This window comes from Aquarana catesbeiana, linkage group LG10 (assembly GCF_042186555.1).
Source record: "Aquarana catesbeiana isolate 2022-GZ linkage group LG10, ASM4218655v1, whole genome shotgun sequence".
Classification (NCBI taxonomy): domain Eukaryota; kingdom Metazoa; phylum Chordata; class Amphibia; order Anura; family Ranidae; genus Aquarana; species Aquarana catesbeiana.
The window spans coordinates 231,744,299-231,761,199 of record NC_133333.1 but is presented as its reverse complement, the minus strand read 5'-3'; the positions used below and the strand labels follow the sequence as shown (position 1 = coordinate 231,761,199).

At 43.8% G+C, this 16,901-nt stretch overlaps 1 pseudogene; it reads left to right on the top strand.

Annotated features, from left to right (window-relative positions):
• LOC141110160 (nicotinamide N-methyltransferase-like) overlaps positions 1-16,901 on the top strand; it is a 65,118-nt pseudogene that overhangs the window by 5,572 nt on the left and 42,645 nt on the right.

Below are 16,901 nucleotides of genomic sequence, written 5' to 3'. Positions count from 1 at the left end.
AAGTTGTTGCCAAGTGTGACCAAATAAACTCACACTTTGTTTTAAGACAGCCTGGCTACTGAACTTTTGAACAAAACGCCTAAGACACTGTTGACATAACACGTGTCTGTGAGAAGAGAAGGTTTTTACATTCTCTACAATTTTTACACACATTATGATGAGACAATAACAAATGATAATTTATTTCTTATGACTGTTTTATTTGGTGAATCGCTCTTGTCATTATATTATCACTTTTTATGCATTTGCTTGCAAAACGTCAATTCACAAACATTATCATACTTGTTTTCTATCTTTAAAGTGGATGTAATCCCAATGTCATCCTTTCTAAACTACTGCCATGGGGGTTATCTATAAGGATATACATGCCTCCTGCATGTATCTTTACCTGTCAAATGTCTCCCCTCTGTCTGTTATTAGACCCGAAAAACTGCATATTCTGTGGGTGGGTCTGTTGTCTGGAGCTCGGTGGGTGGAGTCATGATGTCAGTAGACTCCCCGCCCACCTCTACACTCCCCTCAATGTGCATTTTCTCCTGTGTATTTCTAACACTGAACTTCTGCTGAACTTCTGCTATGATCTCTAACATCCAGTGAAAAGACAGGAAAGTAACCACATGACTTCAGCATGCCAAATAATGCTGAGGTGTGGAACAGCCAATCCTTGCAGAGCTGCTGAAGAAAGGAGTGGGGGAGGGAATTAAAAACTAATGCATGTGTCTTAGGCTGTCACTCACAGTTATGCCCCGTACACACGGTTGGATTTTCCGATGGAAAATGTCCGATCGGAGCGTGTTGTCGGAAATTCCGACCGTGTGTGGGCTCCATCGGACATTTTCCATCAGATTTTCCGACACACAAAGTTGGAGAGCAGGAGATAAAATTTTCCGACAACAAAATCCGTTGTCGGAAATTCCGATCGTGTGTACACAAATCCGACGGACAAAGTGCCACGCATGCTCAGAATAAATAAAGAGATGAAAGCTATTGGCCACTGCCCCGTTTATAGTCCCGACGTACGTGTTTTACGTCACCGCGTTTAGAACGATCGGATTTTCTGACAACTTTGTGTGACCGTGTGTATGCAAGACAAGTTTGAGCCAACATCCGTCGGAAAAAATCCTAGGATTTTGTTGTCGGAATGTCCGAACAAAGTCCGACCGTGTGTACGGGGCATAAGGGGGAGTATTTGACAAAGTTTTTTTCAGTTTGTCAAGATTTTTCTCACTGAACAATAAAAGAGGATTGCTCAGAGATGGATTAATTCTGTGTGGCAAGACTGGGCTCAAATGATAGGAAATCTTATACTCTACAGTATGATAAAAAAAAATTTGGGTTTACATCCACTTTACACTTGTACGATTTGTCATGCAACTTTGGACCCCAAAGTCACATGACAAGTTGCACCCCATGTTTTCCAATGAGTACTGTTCATATTTGTGCAACTTAAGACTCAGAACTCTTTTCCTTCCACTTTTAGGAGCGTCAAGCGTTTTTTTTTTTTTTTTTTTTTACAGATTAAAAACGTCTCTCCATGTTATTCTATGTGTCCATATAGGCTTTTAGGAACTTTTAGTGGCATAGGAGTTTTCAATTTGCAAAAAACCCCTGGGCCAGCGCGTTCTTGAGCAGCAGCATTACAGCTGTAAAAATGCCTGAAACAGCTAAAAGCATGTTAATGCTGTATACAGCGTTAGGCCGCGTCAAGCGTTTTTAAGCTGTAGTAATTGGATTTGGGAGTGGAAAATAGAAGAGGGCAGAGAAACACTGCTAAATGCTAACGCAGCTAAACGCAGCTAAAAGCAGCTAAACGCAGCTAAACACAGCTAAATGGGCATGAAAGCCATTGCGAAACGCTTCTAAAAGCGCATTTTTCCTGGTGTCGGTACTGGCTTTGCAGCTCGTTTTTTTTCACACACTGTGTGCATGAGGCCTTAAAGTCACAGTGACTTTAAAGTAGTTCCTGTACTAATTTGGTCAGACTTTTATGCAACATGAGGGCCATAGACTTCAATGTAAACCCTCAAAAGTCCCATGAAAGTCACACCTGAATCATATACATGTGTGCGCGACTTTGTAGAGCACATGCAGTCACATGGCCAAAGCCAAAGTCACAGCAAAGTCGCACTTGTCCAAAGTGGCATCAAAGTCGCATCAAGTCACACTGTAAAGTCGCAGTGGAAATCACACAATTTTGAAGTTGCACAAGTGTGAATGGAGCCTAAATGATCAGAACAGATGTAGAGCAAAGTTTCTCTGCAAATGGCCCTGTGACCCCTTTATACTCTCCTTACTCTCTCTCTCTCTCTCTCTCTCTCTCTCTCTCTCTCTCTCTCTCTCTCAGCTCCTTGCTTATCTAGTGCTTTCATATATGGAGGATAATGTGACATATAATGGTGGCTGGCCTAGCAGGAAATCCTAGAGCCATATTATATGTTGGCAGTGTTATTAAATGCCAAATGCTATGAAAATTTGAAATCTCTTTTTTGGCAGTGAAATTAGTTTTGGGTAAGATAACATCTGAATCTCTAATATTCCTCCAGGTCGAGCTGAGGGTACATTTTTGATTGACATCAGCCTTGGTTCCATCATTCACCATCTTTATTTCGTCTCTAAGTTTTTCAAAAAAATAGTCCTATTAAGATTTCAAGAGAAATGTATTATGGAACTGAACAGATGGCTACATGACTGTACCGGAGCATATGATTGGTCGCATACATCATCAGCTGCAGCTGAGTTAGAAGGAACGAGGTGATTTGTCCCCTTTCTGATTTTTGCATTTTAGGTTGCAGAAGATTGTTCCTTTAAAGGCAACTTCTATTGTTTTTGAGTATATTTAATTTATTAAGTTGTTTAAAATACAAACTTTTTTTCATGTTTTTAGTCAGGTAACTTTGAAATATTGTATTTCAAAAGTTCAAATCTATGTTTTCATCCAGCAGATGGAGCTCTCAGCTCTTTATAATGTTTTTAATCAGGCTCTCCTTATCTACTGTGCTGAAAAAGCCTATTCACATTGATTGTTTAAAGTAGAAGTCCAGTCAAATCTAAACTTAAGAGATAAAAATCACATTACCTATGGGGTATCTGAAAGGACACCATAAAGGTAAAAATAAGGTTAAAAAAATATAAAAATAAAGTATAGCTTTAAAGGGAGAACCCCAGAATTCTGAAATACACAAAAAACTTATTAAAATTCTGTAACTAATGAAAGTAAAAATAAAATCATAAATAAAAATAGAAGAGGATTCTACGGAGTGCATACAAATAGAAGTGAACCCCTATCCCGTTGGTCAGCCAATCGGTAAATCCTAATAGTAAATGGACCTGTTAAATCTGAGTGGGGAACACCAGATCGCCAAAGTGCTCTCCTCCTAACATTATGTAAATAAAAATAAAACATATACAAAATATAGCAAAAATACAATTTTATAGAAAAAACACCAGTACTCCTATCTCAAACATTGTCTATGAACGCGTTTATTTCAATATCTACGTTTAACCAAATGGGGTCTGAGACAGTTAATTTTGCAGATCCATTCCATTTCTAGTTTGGAGATGGCACGCCGTTTGGGGCCACCTCTCCATGGTAATTTGAGTCTATCAATGCCCACAAAAGAGGTCCCTTTAGGGTCCTGTCTATGTACCTCTAGGTAGTGTTTGGAAACTGGATGGCCTTTAAAGCCCCTTCTGATATTCCCAATGTGCTCATTAAGTCTCACTTGCAGGGGGCGCACAGTGCATCCCACATAATGCAGCCCACAGGGGCAAGAGAGAAGATTTACAATGTTAACCGTAGAGCAGGTAATGAAGGATTTAATAGGAAAATCCTGGGAGTTGCTATTGGAATAGAATTGACTTACCTTCCTATCTTTAATGGCATTTACAGAACATACCGCACAATTCCTGCAAGTTTTGAAAAAACATGGGTTTTCTCGTGGGGGGATCACAGACACTGGGGGGCCACACATGATTTAATTGAGGGGACCCCTCTGAAAACAATTTGAGCTCTATCAGGAAGTATAGATCCCAATATATGATAATTTTTGACAATATGCCAATGTTTGTACAGCAATTTTTTAATTGAAAAATACTGAGAGGAGTATTCTGTTATAAAAGGACATGCAAGACTATTATCAGTGTCTCCACCATTTCTAGTCTGCTCTATAAGCAGGGCCTCGCGATCAAGCTTTTCTACTTGGCTCAGTTTCTCATTAAGGAACTGAGCCTCATATCCTTTCTCCAAAAACCTGTCAGTAAGTACCTTAGATTGGATCCTGAAGTCAGAAATTGTAGAACAATTCTGCTTTATTCTGATGTACTGGCTCTTAGGTACTGAGTCGAGCCATGCTCTATGATGGCAACTATCACGGGGAATAAAAGAATTACGGTCTGTTGCCTTAAAGTGAGTGGAGGTGAGCAAAACATCTCCCTCACTCCAAATTTTCAGATCCAAAAAGTTGACAGTTTGTTGACTAGCCTCAAATTTCAATATAATTCCCCTATTGTTGTAGTTGAGACCTTCTATAAACGCACAAAGGGATTCGTGGGTGCCATTCCAGAGGAGGAGGACGTCATCTATATATCTAGCCCATAAGACCAGTTCAGGTCTTTGTTGGGCATAGATGATGTCCTCCTCCCATTTGCCCATGAACAAATTGGCTAAGCTGGGGGCAAACGTGGCCCCCATCGCCACGCCCTTTGTTTGAAGAAAAAATTGGTCATAATGCCAAAAGAAATTGTGCGTAGTGACATATTCTAAAAGGTCCATGATAAAGCGTTTCTGTCTCCTTGACAACAAAGGGTCTCTATTTAGAAAATGCCTAACTGAGGTAATACCCCAAACATTGGGGATTATGGTATACAGGGATGTGACATCAGTGGTGACCAGCCAATGTCCCTCCCTGTATCCACAATCCTTAAGGATATTAATGGTATGTCTACTGTCTTTGATATAAGCTGGCAGTAGCTTAACCAGAGGTTGGAGGAAGCTATCAATGTACTTATCTGCCCTAGATGTAATGGAATCAATTCCGCTAATAATTGGGCGGCCCGGGGGATGGACCGGATCCTTATGAATCTTGAGCAGGTAGTACATGATAGGGATTCTTGAGGAAACTGGTTTCAGAAATTATTTCCCTTTTTTATCAATAACACCCAAGTCAAAGCCACGATCAACAATTCTTTCCAACTTTTTCTTAAATTTTACCCGTGGAACAGATTTGAGGGGTATGTAGGTATCTCGGTCTCTAACGATGTTACCGAGTTCCTGAAGGTAGTCAGCCTTGTCCAGGACCACTATCCCGCCCCCCTTATTGGCTGGCCTAATAACAAGGTCTTTTTGCTTACAAAGCAAGTCCAAGCCTAATTGTATTTCCTTCCTCATTTTAGTATGTTTCATTTTCAGATGTTCAAGATCTCTGTGGAGAACATCCCTGAAAACCTTAAGGGAAGCAGGTAGGCCTCCAGGTGGATTGAATAAGGAGGCGTTAGATAAACCTGAGTGTCTGATGTTAGTAGACGTCATGCCTTGAGAGCTACAGGGGTTGGACAACATATACCTTTTAATGTTTAATTTCCTTGTATACTTATGAATGTCCATATAAGTTTGGAATTTGTTAAGTGATCTGGGGGGTGCAAATTTAAGACCCTTATCCAGAATTGAGGTCTCAGCCTGAGTCAGGGAGACTTTGCTTAAATTAAATATACCCTGTCCTCTCATTCTCTTTTCCTTTTTGCTCTTTGATCTCCTCCCCCCCTCTGACTCCTCTCTTTTTTTTTTGGTCTTTGGGGGTTTTGGTATCCCCGGGGAAAACCCCAGTGTTGTGGTTGGGAATATTCTTCCCAATAGGGTTGATTGGGGATATGCCGACCACCATGGTTCCTCTGTTGGGAACGAGGTGGTTGATACCAGGGTGGTCTATCATTCTGAGTCCCCCTTCTAGGGGTACGATATTCGGAACAATATTCATCTCTATTCTCATATCCTCCATAGCTCTCATATTGATGATCCATATTTCTCAGTGGCTGGAAACGGTTTTGGGTGGGAACTGAATATCTCGGATATTGGCCCTCCCCATAAGTTCTCCTAGGAGAATCATAATGATAGGAGGAATAATCCTCCTGATGGCCCCCAGTTTGTTCATACTGCCGATACCCGTCATTGTATCAGGTGGGGCCATTTGTCTTTTGATTCCTAGGTTTCTTTTTTGGGGACTTGGAGGTACCTCCAGGTCTCTGTGTCTGAGGGCGATGTTTAGATCGAGGAGGCTTGTTCTGCCTCTCTGGTGATCGATAGGAAACCCGTCTGGAGGTAGAAGGATATTAATTCTGTTTGGGGGGAGGTCTGTATGAGTGTCTGCCAGTTTCCTCAGGTTGTAAATCCTTATCACGACTGGCAGAATGAGAGGTAGTCAGTAGACCAGTCGTCTCAACCTGGTCGGCTGCAATTTTGCTCGGCCATTCAAAAACAAACCCATTTTTATAATCTCCCACATCTCTATTGAACTTTTTTCTCTTCTTATTTTTTTTGTTCAATTTCCTCCTTCTCGAGTAATTTTTTTAAGGTAAGTGGATCTTTCCTTATATTCCTCACCGTTAATATGAGGGGAGAGTTTTTCTTTAATAAGCTTAATCTCTCCATCCAGTCTAACTAATTTGTGGTTCTTTTTCTGAATCAGAAACTCCAAAAATTTCACTCCAGCTTTATTGAAGTACCTGAACCAGTCTTGGAGTTCTGATTCGCCGTTTTGGGGACTGACCTCCCACCTGAGGCTTCTTGGGACCATCGAGTCCGGAACATATTGGCCCAAGAAGGCTATATCCCACTGGGTGTGTATCTCGGAGACCATGAGATTTTTTAGTCTCATAAAAAGGCCTCCCAGATCACCCTGCAGTTCGTTGCTAGTTTCAAATACTCCGTCCTTCTCAATTACCCGTGAAGAGCGATATTCAAAAACGTCCATGGTTAGAGACAGCCACTACAGGGTCTACTCGTATATATGGATATATAAAAAATGTTATTTCTACGTGAAGGAAGCCTTCACTGTTTGTAAAAAGGAGTCCAGGTGAGCCTGAACTCAGCTAGCTGGAAATGGATGAAAACTAAAAGGCACAGAAAAATCCAGGTTACCTAAAATAAGCTCAAGCGACAGGTAAATGATATTAACAGCAAAAATATAAAGGAAAAAAGGAACCACGCTAAAGAGCTATAAGACACCTCAAATTGCAGCTGCAACAAAAAAACACTGATATCGGTGTAATAAACTAAGTATATACTAAGTGCGCTTGCAATCCAGTGAATAAAAATGTGAATAAAATAACTGAATGGATAATTAAATCAGTATACGGTGAATATATTAATTACCAACAATATTATCAAGTTCAAAAAAGTGCTTATAGATAAATTGTAAAAACAAATATAAATAAATGTACATTCAGTGATCTTACACAAAAATAATTACTAAATAAATTTTTTTTTTTCAAAATTCATAAATAACCAATAAGTAATTGACAGGAAGATGAAAGTAAATTGAGTCCATTCAAAAAAGTTCATTGAAGATACACCAATCACATAGAGGAGGATCACATATGCACAGTTCGTTTAAACACAGCCCATGTAGGTGAAGAGGGAGGAAAAGAGTATGAAGAAGAATCCCAGCAACCGGTGACTTCAGGGGACAATAAGGATGGACCCTTATCGGAATAGGTGGACCTCCTTAATAGCAAGGTCTTATAAGCGTGCAGATACAGCCCTCTGCAGGGACAAATGGATGGCGGCGTCCGAATCCTTGTTCCGACAGGAGGCAGTTCCAGCGTGTCTAGAGGAAGGCACTCGCTGGTCCCAAGAGCCATAGATGCAAAAGGGGGCAAGAAAACCAGCTCCGATAGTGTGGTATAGTTAAAAAGATTTATTGCTACAAAAAAGCAGAGAGCACATCTCTGCCAAACAGTATAGATACAAATGTTTAAAAAAGCCGGCATATAAAAGCGAACACCCGTGTACTACAACATGGGGCGGACAGCGTGATGGCGTACAGTGCGTAGCCACGTCCTACATGTTTCGTCATAGATGACGTCTTCAAAAGGGGAACGGGCGACGCACTGAACCATCACCTATATAGCACTGATATATATAAACTTAACCCTGCTCTCACACCCATTCTAAGCCCTATACAAACTACCCTGTAAAGGAAGGATGTCTATGCTTACCTATTCTGAGGGCCCTCCGGTCCTAACCGACTACGGAAGCCCCATAGTAAGCCTATGGGTAAAGAGTAATCACTGCTCAAGGTCAGTCTCCACCTGTACCACCTCCACTGCACACTACCAAGGGCTGGCCCTGTCCATTACAGGGCTTCACAGTAGAGGAAAAGGGTCTGGTCGGCCCCACATCTGATAAAATCACTTTTATTAAGAAGACATATTCCAAATAGACACTTCACAATGTACAATTGAGGGAAAATAGCACTAGCTGGTGTGACATTTTCCCTCGATTGTACATTGTAGAGTGTCTATTCAGAATATGTCTAAATCAAGGTGATTTTATCAGACGTGTGACCGACCAGACCCTTTTCCTTTACTGTGAAGCCCATAACGAACAGGGCCAGCACCTGGTAGTATGCAGTGGAGGTGGTACAGGTGGAGATCAACCTTGAGCGGTGATTACGCGCAGGCCCGGACCAGCCCATCTTTGCTCGGTGGGCCGGGGCTGCCCGCTCCATGGCCTGTTGATGATCAGGCCGCATAGCGAGAGGTAAGCGGTGCCTGCATCCTGGAGAGGGTTAACACAGGCCGCGGCCGCTGCTCACCTACCACTATGCGGTCAAGCCTGTGTCATCTCCAGGCTCCGGTGCAACCACAAATGATGTTAGCGACTGATTGGCTGAGCTGTGTGTGAGAGAGACGCACAGCTCAGCCAATCAGCTGCTACATCAACTGCTCGGACACTGCTCCTCCTCCAGCCTCTTTACTCCTGTCTGCAGCGCCCACACTCCCTCTGAATGCCCCGTCCATACCTCTGTGTCTGCCCCGCCCATGCCCCCTGTGTCTGCCCCGCCCACACCCTGTGTCTGCCCCGCCCACACATCTGACCTTCCTTCTCCTACTTCTCTCTCCTATGGTGGCCTCCTGTGTACTCACTTTTCCAGGCCTAGTGGATGGAAAGGAGGTGGTGTTGGAATCCTCCTGTCCCCTCAAAGCACTTTTTAGTTTCTTCATCCACCCCCCTCTCAACATTTCCAATATATGCCCCTTTTTAACTAATGACACCACCAAGCTTCTAATTCACTCCCTGGTTATCTCTCGCCTCGATTACTGCAACTCCCTCCTCATTGGATTACCTTTACATAGACTATCCCCCCTTCAGTCCATAATGAATGCTGCTGCAAGACTCATCCACCTTACCAACCATTCAGTGTCCTCCACCCCTCTCTGTCAATCCCTCCACTGGTTTCCACTCACCCAGGAATAAAATTCAAAGTACTAACAATAATTTACAAAAAAATGTGGAAAACACTGCACTCTAGTGCAAAAACTACAATATATATATAGACCAGCAGCTGCATAAATTGTGACAAACAATCGGTGATAAATGAGAAGGAAAATGCAGCGCTACAAAAATGTGAAAGGTTAGGTATGGCTAAACCTATTAAAAGGGGATAATGTGCTTGGCAGTGAAACATGTGTTCAAAAAAACATATACAAAATAAAGGTATACAACCACTATATGAAAAGTCCACATACAGCAGAGGAATTATTCAAAACTCAAATATTTAAGGGAAACCTGCATGGGCAGGTGTGAATGATGTGGGTCCTCAAGTGAGAAAAAACAAAGTCAATAATAAACAATGTAAATCCGTGACTGTAAACCGACATCAAGGTACAGGACATCCGTGACTACAAACCAACATCAAGGTGTGGGACGTCAAAGTAAAAACATCAAAAAGTAAAGAAGGGTGGGTACTCTTACCAGATGGCGTGGACTCCCCTGTCATATGACATGGAGTCGATAAGGCATGGAGCCCCACCAGGGCTAAGCACGATATCCAGAGCGATGAAACCTCTGTCTCACTCCTCGACCTCCCTGATGAAATGAAGGGGTATCCGGAGGGACGGCCCGATGAATATCAACCGATGGACATCCAAATATTATCCGGAAGGAAACAGAGGGCAAACTTGGTCCAGACCTCCTGGTGGAAGTAGCTACTGGAAAGCAGTTCCTTTCATCGGGATAGTATGCAAATAAAAAATAAAAAATAAAAAGCTTCCGCATAGTGCAGGTAAACCAGGGATTTTTATTTCTAAAAACACCGTACACAAAATCAATAAAAGTGATCACTATTAAAACAAACAAAGGCAGTGTAAGGAAGGGGAGATTGTCTGACGCGTTTCGACCAAGAGGGTCTTCAACAGGGGCTCCATGCCTTATCGACTCCATGTCATATGACAGGGGAGTCCACGCCATCTAGTAAGAGTACCCACCCTTCTTTACTTTTTGATGTTTTTACTCTGACGTCCCACACCTTGATGTTGGTTTGCAGTCACGGATGTCCTGTACCTTGATGTCGGTTTACAGTCACGGATTTACATTGTTTATTATTGACTTTGTTTTTTCTCACTTGAGGACCCACATCATTCACACCTGCCCATGCAGGTTTCCCTTAAATATTTGAGTTTTGAATAATTCCTCTACTGTATGTGGACTTTTCATATAGTGGTTGTATACCTTTATTTTGTATATGTTTTTTTGAACACATGTTTCACTGCCAAGCACATTATCCCCTTTTAATAGGTTTAGCCATACCTAACCTTTCACATTTTTGTAGCGCTGCATTTTCCTTCTCAATAATTTACAAAGCCATCCATAACTCTGCCTCCAGCTACATCACTAACCTAGCCCCAAAATACCAACCAAGCCACTCTCTTCGGTCATCCCAAGACCTCCTACTCTCTAGCTGCCTTGTCACCTCCTCCCATGCTCTCCTCCAGGATTTCTCCAGAGCTTCTCCCAACCTTTGGAACTCCTTACCCTGTCCGACTGTCCCCTGATCTATCCATCTTTAGGCGATCCCTGAAAACCCTTCTCTTCAAAGAAGCCTATCCTGCTTCTAACTAACACTGTTTTACTTCCTCCATCAGCTCATCCACCACAGCTATTACCTTTTGTATCAATTTACCCTTCCTTTTTAGATTGTAAGCTCTAACGAGCAGGGCCCTCTGGTTCCTCTTGTACCAAATTGTAATGTAACTGTAATGTCTGCCCTCATGTTGTAAAGCACTGCGCAAACTGTTGGCGCTATATAAAACCTGTAATAATAATAATAATAATCCCCGGGGAGATGTGAAGGAAGATTTAACACAAGATTAAAAGCTGCAGGCAGCCTGGGCCTGAGCCTAAGCCTCCATCCTGGGGTGAGTAAGGTCACCCTCTTTCCTGCCTCCCAGTGTATACATAAAACAAATTTAAGGGGTGCTCTGTGGACTCTGATGAAAGAGGGGGGCTTTGGTGAGCAGAGACCCCCCTTACATCAGAGTTCCCCTTTACACCAGAGTCCACAGCTTCCCCCCTAAATCAGGGTTCTCAAAACATCACTGTGTGGACTCTGATGTAAGGAAGCAGAGTAAAAGGGGGGGCATGATTGCAGGGACACTGTAATATAAAGGGGACTGCACTGTAAAGGGGCACTGTAATCATTACAGTGCAGTCCCCTTTATATTTATATCACAGTGTCCCTGCACATCACAGTGTGGAGGACCGACACCCCCCCCCCCTGGGTCCCTGGGCTGCTCAGTCTAAAATGCCCGGGTGTATTTTTTGTCCCAGTCTGGGCCTGATTACGTGTAACCTATAGGCTTACTATGGGGCATCCTTAGTTAGTTGTCCCTCCAATACACTGAAGCCGGCTCTGGGAGCCGATCATGTGACAACCAGACCCTTTTCCTCTACTGTGAAGCCTATGGGTGATGTCACCACCCAGGCACTGCAGCCGTTGTCAGCAAATATCTCCTCTCCAAGGAAGCCGGCTGCTGAGAAGATCATGTGACCAGACCAGAGCACCTTCAGAATAGGTACTCTGGTACCTATTTCCTTTGCAGGGTTTAGAATAAAGGTGGGAGCAGGTTAAAGTTTAGGGTATTTAATTGGAATTCTACTTCAATAGCTCAATCTGCAACTTATATATATAACTTAGATCAGCCATGCCCTGGATTTGAGCAGTTCCAGCTCTCTCTAGTTTTTCTGATAGACATCAGCTTGGGTGTTCCCAATGCAGACAAAGGATTTCAACTGTGTTCAAGTCAATAGGGGTACATTTTTTGGCCCTTTGATAAGGGAGGTGTATTAAAAAATCCCAGCAGGGTTGTGTTTCATAAGCAGCTGGTATTGGCCCATTAACTCGTAGAAGAGAAAAGTACAGAGATATTGCACCTACTGTAATTGCTCATTAACCACTTGCTTACTGGGCACTTAAACCCCCTTCTTGCCCAGGCCAATGTTCAGCTTTCAGCGCTGTTGCACTTTGAATGACAATTGCGTGGTCATGCAACACTGTACCCATATGACATTTTTGTAATTTTTTCACACAAAAAGAGCTTTCTTTTGGTGGTATTTAATCACTACTGGGGTTTTTATTCTATGCTAAACAAATAAAAAAAGACCAAAAAAAGAAAACTGTTTCATAGTTTGTTATAAAATTTTGCAAACAGGTAATTTTTCTCCTTTACTGATGTGCATTGATGAGGCTGCACTGATGGGCACTGATAGGTTGCACTGATGGGCACTGATAGGTGGCACTGATGAGGCGGCACTGGTGGACACTGATCAGGAGGCGAGGCACTGATGAAGCTGCACTGATGGGCACTGATGGGCACTGATATGCGGCACAAAAAAGTGGCACTAATAGGTGGCACTGATAGGCACTGGTAGGTGACACTGATAGGCAGCACTGATAGGTGGCACTGATGATGCAAAACTGGTGGGCACTGATTGGCAGCACTGGTGGGCACTGATGAGGCAGCAGTGCCTCTCTGTGTGAGTGACCAATGTCCCATTTACAGAAGCCAGTGATCTGCTTTTTATTTTCTCCTCACACTGTCAGCATGAGGAAAAAAAAGCTTATTACTTGCTTCTGTTTATATCATGTGATCAGCTGTCATTGGCTGACAGCTGATCACGTGGTAAGGGATCTGTGATCAGCCGAGTCTCATTGATTGGATGAATAAGGTGAATATTTATGCATATAAAAAGAGAAAGGTAATAATAATTTTCTATAACGAGATGTATTTTATAAAAAAACAACGAAAGGTGAAATGCTTGCCCTGCTACAATTCTCCTGTCTCAGCGCTGTTTAGTATTAGGTATGTGTCACAAAACAGAGATTGAAATCTATTAAATATCAGCTGTCAGAAATTGAGATGTCTCTCAGCAGCCTCTTAACATAAATCAAACATATACAAACAGATGTGTAAATAATAACTATAAATAGAAACCAGTATCACATCAAAGCGGCGCTTTCCTCAGTCAAATATAATGACTGATAAATGAAAAATGTCTCTGCTATAAGTACAAAATGAAGAACTTGAGCAAAGTCAGGTGTAATGGAAATCAACATAGGGTCTCCAACTGGATACATAGAGTGTGTGTAGCAGATTGGATGAGTGCACCATTCACTATACGTTATGTCACCTCGTGCTGCACACACCCCCACAGGGGGTTCCAACTTACCAGAACCCGGGGGTTAATAGGCCTTAGAAAGCTTCCTCAATCCGGTCGCTCCTGGGGTCCTCATAGGTAAGTGGTTAAAACCACCAGCAGTATCCACATATAGGAAAGAGACTCCACATAGTCCAATATCGTTTTGATAATTTATTAAACAAATAAAATAAAATCAACAGATCTCTTGGCGCAATGTCGTTCCAATGGTAACTCTGTAGCTCTCAGTCAGTTGGAGATACAAGATGCCAATAGTGACTACCCCCGAGGCCACGGGAGTGAAGTACGGGCTGGAAAAATATTTCTGACTGCTCACAGCATCAAATACTTCCTCCTTCCGGTTTAGGTGGCTTCCAAGATGTATTTTATATATGTATTAAAACTGAATTCTAGGCAGATATAAAAGACTCAGATTAACGGAGATCTGTAATCATTTTAAACGCAGTGTAAGTACCTGAATCCAACCTGTTATCCGCCTCTTGCAGTCTCTGTACTACAGGACTGGAGTGTGAGGAAAAAGCAGCACATGTTCATGTGGTGATATATGGTGGAGCAGCGTGACAGAGAGACAAGACCATCACTGTGCTGCTTCTCATATCACTGTCCAGTCACAGAGTGGGGAGGGTCCAGGACAACCTGGGCTAAGAGGAAGTGGGTTCAATGATTCTGGCCATCAGACTGAGGACATCAAATGGTACTATGGGGGATATCTCTGGACTGAAGGTGAATATTGCAGTAAAATCTGGTTGTATTATTTTATCTTTTAACATGCTATTCATCTGCTATTCATCTGTTTTTTTTTTTTAAATCCTAAAATTGATAGATATAGTATACAGTATAAAATGAAATCATGTTTATTTGTATTTGATCAGAAATTAGGGGATGCATGTTCCAGTGTAGCACCCTGATGTCTAGGCAGGGTTGCTCCTAAATTTACCTGTCAGGTGTATTGGCCTTGGCCAATTGTTAGGAATCAATTAAATTCACCCTAAGTCTGGAATTGCTGCACTTCTCTCCTCTGTCACTAGATGGCCGGGTATCTGGTGACATTAGATAAGGCAAGGGCATTGCAAGGACGGATTGGGAATGGATGAGGTGTCTCAGCCAATGGGCAGGGATCTTCTTGGGTCCCTCGGCCTGCTGGGAGAGCCTATTTGTTTGGGTGGGGTCAGGTGATCAGGGTTTCGGTGCCATCTGGATGGCTTTCTGGGTGGACGTGTATTGTGCTGTCCGGGCTGCTAGGCCAGAGTTTGGGCCTATCCCCGGCACATCTGGCTGCTAGGCTGTCTGAGGGCCTATCCAGAAGCAAGAGAGCAGTGTAGGGTTGGGATTGCGGCTTGCAGTCCAACCAGAAGTGACGGTTCTGCCGGCCAGAGAACCTATCATGGTCAGAAGTAGAGGGGAAGCTGTCGCCACTAAGGGACAGACCACCTTGTTACCAGGGTCCACAGTGAGTAGCTGAAGCAGGTGCCGGGGCAGTATTCTCACCAACCGGGGACGGTGAAGAATCTGGAAACTTCAGCAGGTGCCAAGCTAGGGACCCAGCCAGTGGGGTGACGCTTGAGGAGTATCTAGAGTGCCAAGCCAGGGACCCAGCAGGGAAGCGGCGTTGACGCTTGAGGAAGATACTAAAGTAAGAAGATTAGAAGAGCTCACGGGATTCAGTGGCAGTGAATCAGCAAGTCTAGTGAGAGAGACTGGGAGCTCAGTGGGCTGAGAATCTACAAGAAGTGATTGTATAAAAGTAAAGGAGTTTGTTAGAATTTGTGTTAGGAACTGTTCTAAGACTGTTGCCAATGGAGACAGCACTCCTACACATGCAGATGTGGTGTCTTGCTGAATGCCTTTCCCTGCATGGCTGTCTACCTGTAGAAGTCTCTGAGTCTGCTAATTGACATTGCAACTACCTAAGGGTGTCCTTGCTCTAAACTCTCTCTCCCACCGTTCTGTTCAAGAGAAAATAAATCTCTTTGCATTCAAGAAGTGTCTGGCACCCATAAATCTACCTTTCATTACACTCTATACAGAAGGATGTCAGCTGTCCCTGGCTCTGGAGCTTCTCATTAGACTAAAGGAGGCCTGGGACCTTGCTACACCAGATACAGTAGGTGACCACGATATTGTGTCAATCTCGCCGAGATTTGACACCTGCGAGCCCCGTCACGGGAGCCAGCACCGAGCTGCCTCTCTCATCGGCAAAGGAAAACTTTTTTTTCATCGCGACAGGCAGTGCTGACAGCTGTCTGGTATGAATAATGAGGGGGAACGCCGCGCCAAATTTTGAATTAAAAATTTAAATTAGGCAGCTCCGGGGGTCTTCTTCTGACTTCGGGGTCTTCTTCCGACTTCGGGGGGTCTTCTTCTGACTTTTCCGCTGTCTCTGGCCTCTTCTCCCGGTGTCCGTTTCTTCTCCCGCTCTCCGGCCTCTTCTCCCGGTGTCCGGTTCTTCTGCCGGGCTCCTCCGCTATCTTCTGCTCTTTTGCTGCTCTCTTGCTAGCGGTGGCCCAGTCTTTGCCGTCTTGCTCCTTCTTCTCTTCTTCCGATGTTGACATGACGCTGTCTCCCGCTGTTATGCTGTGTGAACGCTGCGCGATCACTTATATAGGCATGGGGCGTGGTCACCGGGTGCTGTCACCCGGTGACCCTGCCCCTTATGATGTCACAGAGCCCTCCGCTCACAGACCCCGACAACCAACGGCCAGGGTTGTCAGGAAGAGGCCCTTGTCCTCAACAACATGGGGACAAGGTGCTTTGGGGTGGGGGGGCCCGCAGGGCGCCCCCCTGCCCTAAAGTGCCCACCCCCCATGTTGAGGGCATGTGGCCTGGTACGGTTCAGAAGGGGGGGCGCTCTCTCCACCCCCTTTCCTAACCCCCTGCTTGCTTGGATAAGGGTCTGTTATGGATTTTTTGGGGGACCCACCTTGCCGATTTTTCAGCGTAGGGGGTTCCCCTTAAAATTCATACCAGACCTAAGGGCCTGGTATGCCCCTGAGGGGGGAACCCAAGCCGGTTTTTTATTTAAAATTTGGCAAGGCGTTCCCCCTCATGATTCATACCAGACAGCTGTCAGCACTGCCTGTCGCTCATCGGGAAAGGAAAAAAAAGTTTTCCTTTCCCGATGAGCGAGCCAGTGCGAGATGCACAGTACCCTGTCGCTGAGAACCAGCGCGATGGGATCGCACTGGAAACA